The sequence below is a fragment of the Zonotrichia leucophrys genome, chromosome 12, assembly GCF_028769735.1.
Source record: "Zonotrichia leucophrys gambelii isolate GWCS_2022_RI chromosome 12, RI_Zleu_2.0, whole genome shotgun sequence".
Taxonomy (NCBI): Eukaryota; Metazoa; Chordata; class Aves; order Passeriformes; family Passerellidae; genus Zonotrichia; species Zonotrichia leucophrys.
This window is the reverse complement of record NC_088182.1, coordinates 7,851,270-7,868,543: the sequence shown is the minus strand read 5'-3', so window position 1 is coordinate 7,868,543 and position 17,274 is coordinate 7,851,270. Positions and strand designations below refer to the sequence as shown.

The following is a 17,274-nucleotide window of genomic DNA, read 5'->3' as shown; positions in this document are numbered from 1 at the left end:
CAGCTCCTCACAGATAAGACAGCCATTACATTCATATGGAGACATGCGAGGTAGCTACTAATTCTGTCTTTAAGCTGTTATTGATCCCTTAAAATTTACTACATGAGGAAGAGAACTACATGTGCCATTACAACAGTACTTGTTCTAGTGTCTAAACTAGACTAAAAAGATATTTATGAGAAGTACTCTATGTGTAATCATTCTAATATCTCTTTATGTTTACAGTGCACAGCCCTACACTGTTGGAAAAGCAACATTCCCTGAAGATGATGAAAAAATGTGGAATTCAAATACCAGTATATTGAAGATGAAGCAGTGTTCTCCTTAATTCATATTTACATCAAAACAACAGACTTCTTAAAAGTTGGGGTTTTTTTTAATTCAATTGAAGGTATTATTCAAAAGTTCATTTTTTTGCTTTTATGTAGAAATAGTCATGAATATAAATAGCCTTATAATAAGTATGTGAAACTTCTACTTGGATCCATGGTCAGACAGGATGGAAAACTAAAGAAAGCAAGTCCTAGGAGAGTGGAGATTTTCTTTATTATACAGGAAAACAGTATTTTTTAGATCAAATCTGATTGTTGATCCATTAAACTTGCTATAAGAGACCGGACAATCCCTACAAACCAGCAGAAAAGATTGAGAACCCAAGATAGAACATAGCAGTTGTTTACAATCAATGTGCAAAGTACCTGCTCAACACAGTCCCTGACTCCAATAACAGCCATAAAAAATTGATGAGATGCAATTCTCCACCCTACTATTTTTTGAGGCAACTAGTAATCATTAAATTAGGTTTTTTCTATTTGTTTGTCCTGTAAAGCCAAAGGAAAAAGAGTTGAGAGACTCTACAAAGAGATCAAGGATGCCGCATATACATAATTAGCCCTCTTTCAAGTAAAACCTTGTATCAAGTAAAACCAAATGTATCCTCCTATGGAAAACCTCAGTCACCTGCCCTGGAAAGGATAAAAGCCTAAATCTTTTGTTTATTTTCCATATCATAACTCAGTTTCTCTTTTCATCAGTGTGAAAAAAATATAACCCTTACAGAATTTATATCTCCTCCTATAACTGTTACGGCTCATAAAGCTATTTCTTCTTCTTATATCTTATGAATACAGGTAATTATAATTCATTAAAAAGCATTTTAATCCATTACAATTTTTCCCATGTCATCAAGCAAGATAACATATGCACAAGCATTGGACTAAAGCAACAAACTAACCAGAGAATGGAATCAGCTATATTATATTGTACTAGTGCTGCAGCTTCCTGAAAATAAAACACATGCCTGATCAACAATCAGAAAGGAGTGTCTGAATATACAAATTCCAGTCTCAGATGAATTTTAGGCTATAATTTGATTACAATATTATATGCTTAGTAAAATATTTCAAAGGCTTCAAGAGAAATGTGATTCTTAAATAGGAAGTCATTCATTTCTATTTTACTAATGATACAATAAACAAAGGGTTTCAAAAACAGAGAAAATTTAAGAACCCACCCAAACTCAAACTGTTTTCATATGGATCTATGCCTCAGGGAATCAGTTTTGTAATTTCTCTACTGTCTAGTAAAAGGCAAACCCCTGTAAAATCTTCATTTTGGGTCACCATTAGTATCTCTCCTTCACTCTGCTGCCTACTTACTTTTGACATACAATCTGCCTCTCTGCCAAATCTAGCAGGGAATTAACATTTCCAACCTAAAGTGTAAAATGTAAATGTTATCATGCTACACACATGATAAATGTTCATATCCAAAATCCTTTCTACTACTGTCCTTGCGAATTTAGCCCAAACTGGCAAGCTCAGGAAAGGCAGTTGAATCTATGAGAAAACAATTTATTGACCCCTCATATACATAATTCCTTTTATTTAGAATGAATTATAAATGTGTATCCAAAGACAGTAATATGTAATAATATTTTATTTTTATTATGATTTAATAAAGCTTTAAAATTATAGTTTTGCTCTATAAATACAGCATCTGCTCCTAGAAAGTTCTACTCAAAGCTAGTTTTATTAAATGGCCTCATTTGAATAAATAGAAAGACCTTAAATTAATAAGGACCATTCACACAAGTACACAGAGGTCAAATCAGCACCATTTTGACTGGTGTTGTGTTTGTTTTATTCTGTTCTGTAAGCTAAGTGCAATAAAATAACAGAACATGATGATGAAAATCACAAAGGATTTTGTTTATGTTGTACACACGACTCGGTCAGCACCCTTGGCTCTGGCCTGCAGCTTTCTGGCACAGGGATTTTTCTTGTGGAACTGCTTTGCAAGCCAGGATCCTCTGTATTCAGAGGAGCAACACACTCTGTATATGCACAACGTTCAACTTGGAAGCATCTGATAAACACTGTCCCCACTCTGCCACCAAGCCATGGCACTGCTGCAGCTGCAGCCCCTGGCATGCAAGGCACTGCCCACCCAGCTGCTGGGGGTGAACAGCTGGAAAACCCCAACAAAGTTTTGTAATTGTATTCCAGTGCTTTAAAAAGGAAAAAAAAAATGACAACAATAATTCTCTCTCATTGCCACGCTTTCCTAATCAGTACAGGGTTATATCTCACCATCTTTTGCATATCCAAGGGTAGGCTACTTTTCAACTCCCTGGTAATAATCCACACCTCAAATCACACACACCATGCTCAAGGTTCCCATTTCCTGCTTGAGCAGCCCTTTGACAACTTGTGAAGTGGGAGTTCTGGTGAGATTGAAAACCTGTTGACTGAGGTAGAAGCCCAGAGCAGCAAGGAGCAAAAGAATACTCAGAGGATTTTAACACCTTAAAAATAGGTACTGGAAATCACCTGGCCTTCTGTCAGCCCATTCAAGCACATCTACATCATGCAGGCACTTAAGAGAAAATATCCTTCCATATAAATTCCCAAGCTACCAAATTAAGAGGGGTTTTATGACTTGCACATCATGAACAAAAAGTAAATTGGCACATTAGGATTGTGATTTAGGTTTAATACACAAATCAAGAAGCACTCCAAATTGCTGTCAGTGTTATCTACAGATGGGGGAAAAGAGGGTAAAAAGAAGGGAAGCTTCCTCTGAGGCTGTATACAAGTTTAAAAATTACAAAATTCAACAGGGAAGTAAAATAAAAGCCAATTGTACTAAATTCCATGGTAAATTCTATTGTTTGTGGTTAATCTGTAGGAGTACCTCACAAAGGCAGTAGTTTTAATATCTTTAGACAGCATGTGTTCACCTAGGCAGCTACAGAAATCACAAGGGTGGTTAGTCTTAGCCATCTACAATGGTCAATCACATATTTTTAAGCACTTGAGTGTTCCAAATCCATGGTACTTCCTGCCCCAAGTCATCAACTTCCTGAGCATTTAAGTGACAGAATAACACCTTGTGATTTCAGTTTAAATTCTCTCAGAACAAAGGTCTGGGCTCCCAAGGTAGGCTCTGGGAAAAGAGGGTGAAATTGCAGTTTCACTGAAAAGACTGTATGGCATTTTTCCTTTCTGCTGATCAAAAATATCAGCCAGAAAATAGTGGTTATTGATATACTTTTATGCTGCAAACACCTGTAATCTAAAGATGGCTTTAGTTTTTAGCAGAAGTTAAAACATTACCTGTAGTAGTTACTCTTAGACACTTAATACATGACGTGACCTACTGAAAGTACTTTACTGATATTACTGACATTTGTTTAACCTATAACATTAATTCTTTGTAGCTCAATAAATCTGAGTATCTTCCCCCTGTATCATCAAAAGACTGATACTGACAAAGAAAGTCAATCTGAGGCCCCCACAAAAATAATAGCTTTCTATTACATTTGCCATTTCACCTGAATAATTCCTGATAATCATGAATAATGATGTTATTTGACATTCTAATGATATCATGCTGTGCAACTTCAATCCATCAGTCACTGTCAGGAAGGTCAAATATTTGTATTCCATTACATTATGCAGAGTTCATTAAACAGTTAAATGACATTATACACCTTAATTATACTTCCAAATGAAACTAGCACATATCATTTAGATTTTAGAGTCTGTGTGATGCATCTCCATTTAAAAGAAGGATCATGATTTTGAATATTTGCTGGTGACAAAGAAATAAATTGAAAACTCAAACAGTAGTTCTTCAGCTCTAGCAAATCCTGATGTGAAGATGAGTTCACTTGATACACCTAAAACCACCATGTTCTTCACACACCAAGTTGATCATGTTACCTGCTTGTCCTATGGGTTACTTAGTGACCCTAACAAGGGCTCAAACACTGAGACATAACTGCCCCAGGAAACTGATTGCTGATTAAAGCTGTCTGGATCCAAAATGAGAATGTAGCATTTATGCAAGGAAGTTTGTTATCAGTAATATTTTCCTCTTCTTGAAAGCAATGACTTAAAGTTTCCCTCAACACAACTCAAAATCTGCTGCAGTGGATCAAAACCAACATCAGAAAAAGGAAAGAACCATATTCAGCTGTGGAGTTAAAAGAGTTCTATTTTATCATACCTAACACTACAAAACACTACACTCAGCCCAGCTTATCAGTGATAATACCTACTTTCAAACTACTACAGGAAGTAATCTAAAACACTTGCTTTGCATGAATACAACTTTTTTTTCTCCCATCAAAACAATTGTCAAGAAAAACAGTAAGAGGTTCTTAGACAGCCGTTAAGCAGCTATCAGTAGCTGCTTATTGATTTAAGTAGACTCTTTAAGAAATCCTTGTGACTTTATTAGGAATCCCCTTTTTACTACAATCTTCTAAATGAGACATAAACACAGTAGGCAAAGAAAAGGAAAAATGAATACAAGGAAAAATATGTTTAAAATCTACAAAAAGTACAAGTAAGGACAAGACCTTTTTTGAATACTGTATTTTACCAGATTACAAAAGCCTCATTAAAATCCAACTTTCCTCTTAGCTACAAATGTGCTACTTCTGAAATGAGTCTCTGAGTCTAATATTAAAAGACAAACCCAGCCTTTTTATCAGATTGTCTTTAATTTATTGCAGTATTTCACGTATGAGAATATAAGAAAATTCATTAGATTACAGCAGTTATGTTCTTCAGTTCCTCATCTAGCTTGATGCTTCTAAGGTGCTTCTAAGTAATCAAAATCAACTTAGTCATGTATGAAACTGGAGAAGTTCAGCAACATTCAAGAATCCTGTTGAACATGATGTGAGCAAATTAGAGGGTTTCCTTTTCCATATTAGACCAGCCTTATTCACAGAGCAATGTATGTCTGTTGGCATCCCTAAGTTACAGCTGAAACAACTAAACCAGAACAGCCTTGGAATAAATGGAGACATTTTAGTTGAGTAAAGAGCTGCCATCATATACAACTAGCTGGAGTAGTTTAATTATGCTTAATTATCTTTCTTTGCTTTCTAAAGAACTGGGGGGAAAATATTGTTTTCCTTCACATTACCTAGTCTTCACTGTTCTAAATCTCTGATAGCTGCCAAAAGGTATCGGAGGGAACTGGGAATAAAGAGTCTACCAGTTTCTGAGTCATTCCCTACTGTTTCTCCAGCTCCATTAAAATTATTTTCCAGTAAAGAAGACATTTTCCACTTATTGGGAATTACTTTCAAATGTTTTTCATTTGTGTTATTTTTATAGTCCGAAGTGATCTGAGCTACACTGTCATCTGCAGAGACAAACCTAATTAATTACTCCTCTACTTCCTTTTGTTAGTGCCAAATGCATCATCACATCCTTATTACCAAATACTGCAGAGTGGTGAAGGCCAGGCCCTGGGATTCAGTGTCTAACAGAGCAGATTTAAAGCCCTAAAGAAAACAGCAGCCTGGGTCACATCCTCAGCATTCAGTGTACCCAGAACTCCAAGGAGGAGGGCAGAAAAATTATGACTGCCTTTTTTTCTTTCATATGAAATGGATATTTTAAACTTAATGTTCAACTGAATCTGCATAGAAATTTTTAGAATTAATTTAAGCCTCAACAATATAAAATTAAAAAAAAAAAAAACATTTTAGGGCTAATATTTTTACATCAAAAGGCACAAAGCAACTAATATCATGAGATGAATCATGAAAGTGAAATCAGTCTTAAACCATGCTGCCAACTGGGCAGATTGAATCACTTTCAGTATATGCAGCACACTTGTGCTTCCCTTTCCCTAACAAACAGACAATGCAGCAGTCACTACAGGTAATGATATTTAACTACTCAATGGGAATGGCACTTTCACAAGGTTTATCACTGTGTTGCACAGAATATGTGTTTATATTAAAACTAATTTTGGAAGTTTTCAGTTTCATTATTCTACTGAACAAACAAGGCTGTCATGGAATATAATTAGGATGTCACAAAGGACCTTCTTAAACAGATATTCAGAATTCTGTGGCTCTGACAGCAGAGGCTTTGCAGAGTGCAGCAGCTCAACTGACAAGCAACAAAAATTAGATTCAAGAGTTGGAATAACATTAGTTTTAGATGAGTCTGCTGGCTTTCACCGCACTCCAATGCAAGGAACAAGGACAATGGAATAAGGAACTCACAGCGAAGTTCCTCAACCCTGCAATAGTGGGACAGTCAAAGGTCCACCGTCTCTCATGAGAAACACAGAACCTCCACACTATTTTATATCTCCACCCTGTTTATTTTCCTTTTCTGTTCAGTATTTGTATTGGCATTTTTAGTTTTTAAATAAAGCACTTGTAAATACATCTTTCTAAGGGTCATGTGTTCCCAAATATGTGAATTCCAACTGGGAAATATTCTCAAATTCCTTATGTGTCAGAGTATCTTACTCTTAAAGCTATCTTCTACCCCTTGCAGGCAGAAATGAACAATTTTGGTCAGTCTGTGACTACTGACAAACTGGTACAGTGTTAAGAATAACAAGTATGCACATCTGGTTAAGAAGGACAAATATTGATCTTTTTAGAGTTAATGAAATTGCCCCTGCCTACGAGTGGGAACAATTATCAAAGGAGACCTGCAAAATGCTCTCAGCAATGGCTTTGAAAAATCAAAGCCTCCAAATACATACGGCAGAAAAAGCCTTAAATACCATTTAAAACCAAACTACAAATTAAAAACAGAATCAGATTAGATAAATCATGATTTTTCTCTCTTCAAACCTGCAGGGATAAAGAGCATGGATTTAGTAAATTTTTGTTTTTTCTCTGCAAACCTGAAGGGATAAGGAACACAGGAGGTGTCTGACAGGTGAGAACACTGTCATCTCCTCACAAAATCACCAACTTGGGACATAGGCTTTAAAAGTAAGAACCTATCCTTATGTCATGCAGTAAATGGGCACAACAAACACTGGAGATCTACAACAGTTGACAATTTTTCTTGCAAAGATTAAGAAGTTTAAAAAGGGAAGGAAAAGTAATAAGATGGGAGACAGTTATTGCTGCTGAATCCTCTGACAGATCAGATGACAATCTTGATTCAACTTTCATTATTTAAAAAGACAAATAGAGCATCTCTCTGAGCCTTTTCAATCATGACAAAACACAGGTATCAAATCACATTATTTCCTTTACTCTGGTATCTTGTAGGCAATATAAAATGATCCCCCATGGACAACACTTTAGCTGAGGTACAAAGTTAAATTCATTCAGGTACCATCAATGTGATGGTTAAAGATCAAGGGGGATCTGAGAAAAGACTCGAAGCTGGATTGCACATCACTCCCTTTCCCCTGCTCCCTCACCATGCCCCCATGTGGAATAAATAGAAGAATATCTCAAAAGCAATAGACTTTTGGAATACATAGGTACAACAGCCATCTAACCATTGCACAGAAGAGGACCTTGCATTTTTACAACTTAGTTAAAATAGTAATTCTTTTACCCTTTCATTTAGTAGTGCCAGATTCTTTGGATCTGTTTCATATAAAAAAAACCTCATAATTATGTGTGCCGGTATTTAAATCAGGGGAGATCAAACCCCATTACATTTCCAAATAGATTCCACGTATAATTCTCTCAATTCTTACCTATGGCAGGTACATAAAATCATCTGTTTAATTTGCACACAAAAATGCCCCTGGTTTTAGCAGGCAGTTTTGCAAACTGTCTGCTACACTGCAAGCACTGGACAGATACAAATGAGCAGATAAATCCATGGGCTTCTAAAACACCAAGAAATGTAAAAATCCAGTCCTCAATAAGAATAAAGAATCCATGCCACACATCAGGGTTCCAGTAAAACAAGCAATGCTGCTGTGAATGCCAGATAAATAAACCAAATTTTTCATGTTTAAGGATGAATAAATCCTGACCTGGACTCTTACTGGAGGTTTGGATTAAGATCATTCATATGCAAAAAAGAAAACTCATATTGACATTTTGTGTCCCTCCAGTTTAAAAACGGGTCAAACAAACTTAAGATTTGAATATAAATATGTAATAAATGTTATAAAAATATTTATAAATGTTATAGAAACCATTGTGTCCTTTCTTTTAACACCAAACTCTCATGTAAGAAGGATGTTCCTCCACATTAATATATATTCAATATACCACAGGTATTTATAAATAAGTCATAATTGATACTAGATGTATTTAATTTAATTTTGTTAAGGAATATGAGAGAAAAGGGAAAAAATTGCATTGTTTTCTAAACTAAAATGGCCTCAGCAAAATATTATGCTAAGTCAGCAGTGCTCCATTAACATTGCTGATAAAAATAGAATTGTACAACTCTGCAATATTTTTGTGATGAACTTTCTCCAGGTCAAATTCAGAATTTTTTTTTGAAAGACAAGCAAGTATAACTTATTTTATTAATATTGATAGGGTCATAGTAAGGAAACATTAATTGAGCAGAAATGTCATTAGTATGCTTCCACATGATTGGATATTAATTAAGGGGCTTTTTTTATCCTGAAAATCTCCTCACTGCGTAAGAAGGGTGTCAATTCTATGTTTTGCATTCACTCAAAATGACTGTAGAAAAAAAAACCACAGCCAAAATCAACTTTCTTGCAATACTCTGCTAGCTCTTCTGCTTCTCAGTGTAAGCAGACATGTCTCAAGTGCCTCACTAAATTTTTTTAAGGAGAGTCATTAGAAAAATACATTTATCCTATTTCAAAGTGTTTACAGAGTTTTCACTCCCAACGTAATTTCTCTCCACCATAACAGAGCTATGCAAATTGAATTTAAAAGTTTGCCTTCATTTTGTCTTTAATTTGCACTACCTTGAGCTAAAGCAATTGGCAGGGGGAAGAACACACAATCTCATTTTGAAAATATGCCAAAGTTTGTTACAGAACACTGAGACAGGAGGCAATTGGCTCTAAGAAGAAAGCATTCGATTGTTTGCAGTATTGCTGGTGGTGCTTGCACCAAACACTCAACAGGTAGGTAAAGCTTGGCAGAGGTGTCCTGCTACATCCTAATGATCAGGCAGTAAAAACCCAAAACACTTTTTTTTCACATGCAGTTCAAATTAATTGAATTTTGCCTTACAGTGAATGCAATTCACAGAAGTGTTAAAATGGATAGAAATACAATCCCTAATATACGAGTTACACAGAATTATAACAAACTCTAAATTAGCTATTAACAGCTATTTAGAAATAGAGTGACTTGGTGTTCCCTTTCAAGCTCCTGTCAGGAATATGAGGTTAAGAGGTCAATTAAGCTTCTTTATTTGTAATTCTCCATTCCTATTATCAAAGTTAAGTGATACCCTTTCAGAAATAAGACGCACCTCTCCTTTGAAAGCTTATCCAATTATCTTGGCTTCACTTCCTAACACACCTTTTTCCTTTCCTTTTTATATCACTCTTTCTTTTAAAGATGAAATTCCGTTTTGAAGGCTTGAGAATGGCAAAAAAATGTCACAGCTCATTGTTGGCCCACTAACAGTCCACATCAGTCAGTGAGTGAGAGAAAAAGAGAAATTATTCTCAATTCCTCCATGTCAACCCAGATTCCATCATTATTCCTCCATACAGATATTAGCTTCTTATTAATCTTAAAGGGAAGTTCAATCTTGATTTCAAAGTACCAGATAATAACAAATGTTCCTCATCTCCAGCAATTTGTTTCAGTCACAAAGTCTACTCTAAATATGAAAAAAAAAAAATTTACTGCTCCTAGTTCAGGGATTCCCAAGATTCAGATTTAATAAGAGCTATAGCTCTTATTAATGCCATTGTTTATCTACAACTTTAATTCCTGGAAAATTTGTTCCCAGATATATAGACCTGTTTCCCCTTCCCCTTTCTCCCTCTTGCTCCCCAAATCACACATGATTTTTAACTCAATAATGTCACCAGAATGTAATTCTTTCACAACTGGGCTCTAGGATTCTTCTCAGCCAGGAATGCAGTTTATTTACTGAGCCAGGTGCTCACTGTATTTTTTCCTCACCCTTTATCTTTGGTGTGTGAAGGTAGTAAAGTAAATCCCAAATTAGTTAGGCTTTACCCAACTAAAACATCATTAATGAAACTGAGCCTAAGAAAGTGTTCCTGCAATGTGTGCTCAGAGTTCTGGCAATGCTCATTTCTATGGCATAATTTAAATATATAGTCTGTATCATATATTCTTTCTCTACAAGCAGGCAAATTCTACCTGGGAGTGACAGAAAAAGAAATACTGAATGAAACAATGACACATTTTAAAAATATGTTCATAAATAGTTCCATTTTTACATACACATTGGAGCAAAATCTTGTATTCTCATACACAAAGTTCATCAGACCAGAAATGTTCATCAGACCAATAAAAAAAACAGACCAACAAAAATCAGGATTTCCAAATTTACATACTCATACTCACTGCACACAATTTCTAATTCTGTGAAGCAAATAGTAACAGGCCACCTCAATACATTCCCAATTACCAACAGGAAAAGATCATTGAATCCTGAACTAAAGCAACAGCTCTTAGGCAGCCTCTTAGAGAGATCACTCATCTGAATGCAGAATAGTGTTACACTGGAGTATCAGAAGAAGAATATTCAACTTTTATTGTACAAGATGAACATTTTCTCAAGAGAGATCACTGAGAGATGCTGAGGTTTTCATGTTTTGATTAGAAGCAGTAGAAGTCGGCAGGTTACAAGGAGCAGCACAAGTAAAATACATTAGCAAATGAATAGCAGCCTGTGCACACTTGTGCAGCCTTAGAAACCCAGATATGGTATGAGTGATAAAGTGAAATACATCTGTATCCATGAATTATGCACTCCACTTCCTACTGTAGCCTCATTTTACAACAAAGCCTCCATTGTCTGCTATGTTGATATCTAACTTTACTCAAGACAACTTACTAAAACATCATTTACCCAATTACCTGCTCAGAGAAGGTGCTTGACCCTTGGCTGAAGCTCTGCAAAGCAATTATGGTGCCTTTTGGAATCACTGTACTTGATAAACTCCCTCATCACTTCGAACCACAGAGAAAACATTCCCTGAACAAAAGAAGGAGCACAGGTGAGCACCTTTGGACACACAGGTGGGAGACCCTGTGCATGCTTCCCTGTGGAGCAGCCAGAGAGGGAAAGCACACACTGGGGATGAGTTACCTGTGCTGTGCACTGGAGAGGAGGAAAACAGGGAGGGAAGGACTTCACCCTACCTAAAAATAACAGAAGCCAGAAGAGCTGAAGCCAAACAGACTGGAGGCCTTGCATCTCAAAACTCAAGCTATTTTACACAGGTATGTCCAAGTCTAGTACTGTGTCAGAGCAAACCAATTGTGCTCAAGATTTTCCTTTTTCTTTATGTTGCATCTGAAAAAAATCTGTATTGGTGACTGGACTCTCTCCAGATCAAAGCACTCATTGAGGGAATACAGTAAATTGGCTTTACCCTCAAAAGAATAACCCCTACAACAGGCAGTCTGAAGAGATACAGATCACTCTGCGCCCTGGAGAAAGCACTAGGATGGCAGAGCACAGTGGCCTGTTCCTTCATTCCAGGCAGCATTCCTGCTTATCTCCCATGTGCATGGAATGCCCTTTACTTCCCTCTTGGCTGCTGAAGATTGTTCTGGTTTGGGCTGGGGTGGAGTTAATGTCCACAGGAGCTGCTCTGGGGCAGTTTGGGATTTGTGCTGGAAACAGCATTGACAACTCAGGGATGTTTGCAGTGTTGCCTTGCTGCTCTCATCCCACCTTGTGGGGGTGGCACAAGGAGCTGGGAGGGGACACAGCTGGAACAGCTGATCCCAACTGATCCAAGGGATGTCCCAGACCATGAGGGGTCATGGTCAGCATGTAGAGCTAAGGGAAGGAGAAGGAATCTAAAGAAGGTATGGGCAGAAAAAGGAAGTGAAGGGGTGTTCGAACTGTTCCATGTGATGGGGCACTGCTCTCCTGGGGATGGCTGAACATCTGCCTGCCCAGGGGAACCAGAGAATCAATTTCTTGGTTTGTTTTGCTCATGTAAGCAGCTTGTGCTTTACCTGTTAAACTGTCTTCATACCTAACACTGTTTTCTTATTTTTATCCTTCCAATTCTCTCTCTCTTCCAGCTGCAGGGGAACAAGAAGGTGGCTGTGTAGTGATTAGTTGTTGACAAGGGTTAAACCATGATAGAGGTACTCAAAATATAAAGAGTACAAAATGGTTACTTGTGAAATGATGAAATATCTTCTTTAGAATATAATTATGGTACATTAAGGAATAATAATGTATGTTTCAACAGAAAAATACCATATATTAGGCTCTTCACAGCAAGAAGAGATGACAGATTAACATTGAATCAGTGGATCTCCTCTTAGGAGTTGCAATAGAAAGTTCATGCCAGATGCCTCTCAAAAAATGTGTTTCTGAAGAAAACACATACTTGTATTACACTGAATAGCACAAAATAGCCCAATATGCTGGAAACAATAAGCAATAAATGAAATTTCCAATTGACTTTCCAGCCAATCTATTCTCATTACAAATGGAGATTTTGCATGTATTGCATTACTTATGGTAATTGTGTGACATCTATTATGAATAACCATGTATTCCAATCATCTCTTTTAATTATATTCTGCTGTAAGAACAAGTCATGCAATAGCTTGCCTGGACTTGGTTAACTGTGTGTGTGCTGCATATCACTTTCTAATGGCTATATTGAGGACAAAAGGTGCACAAACTGTAACAGGAATGGCTTGTAACTGTCACCTCCTTCATTAGCCAGAAACTGTTTAAATGAATTAAAAAAACCTGAACTTAAATCCAGTTATATACTGAGGGAAAAAACTTGTTTGTACTCCTTTCTTTTCTGTAGTTTGTAGTAATTGGAATTTGAATGCAAAGCTTGTGGTTATCTGCTACTGATGCAGGAACATAAATTTTCTATAGTGTCAAAAGTGCAACAGCAGCAAATACCTCCTTTATACTTGTTATCTACCATCCATTTGCTTATTTGGGTATTACTGGCATGATAAAAAGGATAAAATTACAGGTTTGTTCAATAAGCACACCAATTACAAATTTGCTCTCTACTGGACTAGAAAGTAACTACTTGACTAGAAGAATTCATTATTTACAGAACCATAGAATGGCTTAGGTTGGGGAATACCTTGAAGTCCAACCCTTTACTCAACACTGCCAAGGCCACCACTTACCCATGTACCCAAGTGCCACATCTACACTGCATTTAAATCCCCCAGGGATGGAAACCCCTCCAGTGCACTGGGCAGCTGTGCCAGGGCTGGACAACCCTTTTGAGAAACACATTTTTCCTAATGTCCAAACTAACCCCACCTCAGAACAACTTCAAGCCCCTACTCTGTCCTATTTCTTCCTCCTTGGGAGAAGACACTTCCCTACAACCTCCTTTCAGGTAGTTGTAGAGAGTGATAAAATAGGACAGGACTTCACAGTTTCTTAAACAAGAATGCCCATTATTGTGTTAAACACCAAAGGAAATACTCATTTAATGTTTCCTGAGTCCTGTCTTAGTTTCTCTGCCACTTTTCATACAAAAGTTTGCTACCACTTAATTTCATATCCTTCCACATTACTTTGCTCTTCTGCTTCTTAAGCTCGACTTCTTCCAGCTCCTTAGATTGATGCTTTTCTCACTAAACATTTGGCCAGGTTTCTTGCTATACTAAAATAAATTCTTTTACCAGGTATTTCAGTCACCTCAATGACAGAAACCTCAAAGTAGATTCACTTCAGTTACTTTGAAACTGAAATGGTAACATGCTTTAAAAATTGATAACGAGGGTAAACATGACAAAATGGGAGCCCTTCTGCATGTCCCTGGAGCTCATAAGGACAAGCATTTCCACTTTTGGACGACATACATTACTAACACACGTTCAGAATTGGACAGTGACTGCCCCTGAAACACACAGAACAGTAGAGAGGTTCATGCAAAATGTGGTTTAAGCCATTTATAAGTTCCAATCAACGATGATGACAAACAGGTGAATAAAGGCCATTCGACAGAAATGGAATTGGAGTTTTTCAGCTGAATTTTAATATTTTTTAGCAATGTAGTCAAGAAATGTAGTTGCATAAATCCAACCTATTATGACACTGCTTACAAGCCCAGAGATCTCATTAGTCTCCACATGATCAGTGTTGAACGTTGGTTCAACACATGACTAATAAGAATCTGCTCACCCCCCACAGCCCTGGTAAGATGCAACAGGTTCCAGCCTAGGAGCTGCTGCCTCTCCCTTACGTGGCCTTACACAACTTCTCTAACACCTCTTTCAATGTAGGTTGTGCTACAGCCTAAGAATTCTTACCACAAATCTGCTAATACTTGTAAGTAAGTGACTTAACTGGTAATTGATTTCATTTGCAAATAGGCAAGAAATACTTCTGACCATATTACTTTAATTCTTTCCCTTTCTATTTACAATACTGGCACAAAGGATTTAGAATGGGATTTTCATCAACATCATTATATTAACACAACTCTAACAATGAAAACAGAATTGTATATCCTTATGGTGAAGGACATCCTCTTTCAACAGTCAGCACCTTCCAAGCAAGACAAGATTTGAAGGGGGAGAAAGCATTTTTATCAGACCAAATGAGACAGTTGAACTCCATCCCCACAAATAAGTCATACAGACAAGCCTTTGTGCACAGAGCCCTGAATCTCTTATCTTCAGTAGCAGCATTTCTTAATGCGAGTCAAACACCATCCTTTTGTTTGTAGACTGCAAACAAAATGACTCCAGCCCTGAGATAATTAACTGGCCTCTCTATCACCAGCAAGTTCAAGTGGTTTGCATACACAGAGGGGATCAGTCATTCTTTGGGCCGTTGGAGGAGAGCCCTTTTCCCAGAAGGGAGCTGGAGAATACAGCAAATACTCTGTTGGCTTGGTGCTGCCAAGGGCACAGTCCCACTCATTGCCCTCTGCACAACACAGCTTAATTCTGCTCAAAGTTATTAAGCATAGGAACTGTTTTTCTTACACTCATTTCTGCAAGTAAACATTATAAGGCATTAATAAATTCTACTTGAGGGATCAGTAACGAAGAGCCATGGAACAGCTTTATTTGGGATCTGAGGTAAAAAAAAATCAGTTTTCACCAATATGCAACAGCTTCAGACACTTACAATACATAAAGTCTGAATTTCCTCTGCATTCCTGATGAAGAGATATTCTATACTTCCCCACCTCCCACCAATTTCAAATAAGATGCATCATTTATATCAGTTCTTCAGGAGGCCTTTGCTGCAGCAGCAAAGGAACTGAATCCTCTTCCTAATGCCCTCCTCTTCTGGAGTTTTTACACGTTTTGAAAAATTCCCATAAGTAGTCCAGGCCTTATTGTACCAAACAACATTTTGTGTCTCCACGGCAATTCCCTTGCATCTCCAGCCTCCTATTTAAATTAGCAAGCCTTTACCAAACCCCTTTACTTTTAGCTCTTTGCTAAAGAGCTAAATGGAACATGACTGCTCCTTCACATTGTGCTAAACAAACTAATAATAGTGGTAATGTATAGGAAGCTTCTGTAATGAGAACTAGAGAGTACTTTCCTACAAGATTAGGTATCTCAAACAAGTTGTTGCAAACATGCAGTGCACATTATTGGAATATGTAGATATAAACATATATTTGGCAATATAACAATTTTATTTTCTTAATCTTAGTTTTATGGTAAATATTAACACTTATTTAGGCTGAAGCCCATCGAATTCATACTTACACAGCATAAATATAGATATGATAAATGCGTAATGTACAAAAAAATCATAACAGCAATTCTGTAAGTTTATGAAGAATTAAAATTTCATTATACAAGATAAATACCATGGTTTTCAACCAAACTTGTGAGAGAATACTACTGTTCTTTCTAGTGTACTGTCTTCAGTGGAAAATCTGTCAGATCTGAAACTAAATGAAAATTACTTGGAAAGTATATTAAGTAACAATAATAATTCTAAAAGACCATTTCTTTTTAAGGAAAGCATTAGGAAAATATTTGTGGCACTACAGAACACATCAGTCTGAAGCGATACAGCTGCAGTGACAGCAGATGACAGGGAGCTCCCAGCCAGACAAACTGTGCAGCAGAGCAGATGCTGCTCTCACATTGCCTGACCCTGGATCCCATCCCACCCCTGCAGCAGACCAATTACACTGCAGCTCGGGGTGTTAGCAGGCCTTTGAAGGGAGCATCTGGTTCAACTAATGTTTTCTCTGCTCATTAATAACAGGAACAAGCGGCAGGAACTCACAGAACAGCACACGGCCTCAGCAACAAATAATGACCATTATCTCCATGTAGGGATGAAGGTGCCAGAAAATATCATATGCTTTGGGGTTTTATACATGGTCTATTCCCCACAATCAGAATAATTTCTGGTGGGAAAACTTAGATATCTATGAAAAGAGCAGTACAAAATAGTCCAGTGAAATACAGGATGTAACAGTTAAACAGTCTTCCTTTTCTGTTTCTGTTTTGTTGGGTTTCTTTAGATGAAAAAACCTTTTCATAATCAATCCCATATGAAAAGTTGTCATAAAGTGTTTATTCTTATTTACTACACACATACATGTGCCCTTACTAAGGGAGCCAAAGTGTCCACAAATTTCTATAAAATTACTTGGTCCCAATAACCCTCAGTTTGCTGTTCCCAGCAGGAAAGACTGTTCATTTTAATAACCAATTCAATAAACTGCTGAAAAATGCTTTGTATAATATAGTATTGCCATAGATCTGCTGTTTGTCTCTGTCATTACACACTGCATTCAATCAATTTACAAATGTTGCTGTGTTCCTTTTGTGCTAGTTCCTATGGCGCCCTGAACACAAATCTAAAGATCAATACCTTGTCTACTGGA

General features: G+C 37.0%; 1 protein-coding gene across 8 annotated transcripts in view; it reads right to left on the bottom strand.

Annotated features, from left to right (window-relative positions):
- The window catches only part of FHIT (fragile histidine triad diadenosine triphosphatase), a 512,254-nt gene that overhangs the window by 366,398 nt on the left and 128,582 nt on the right, over positions 1-17,274 (bottom strand). The window lies entirely within an intron of this gene.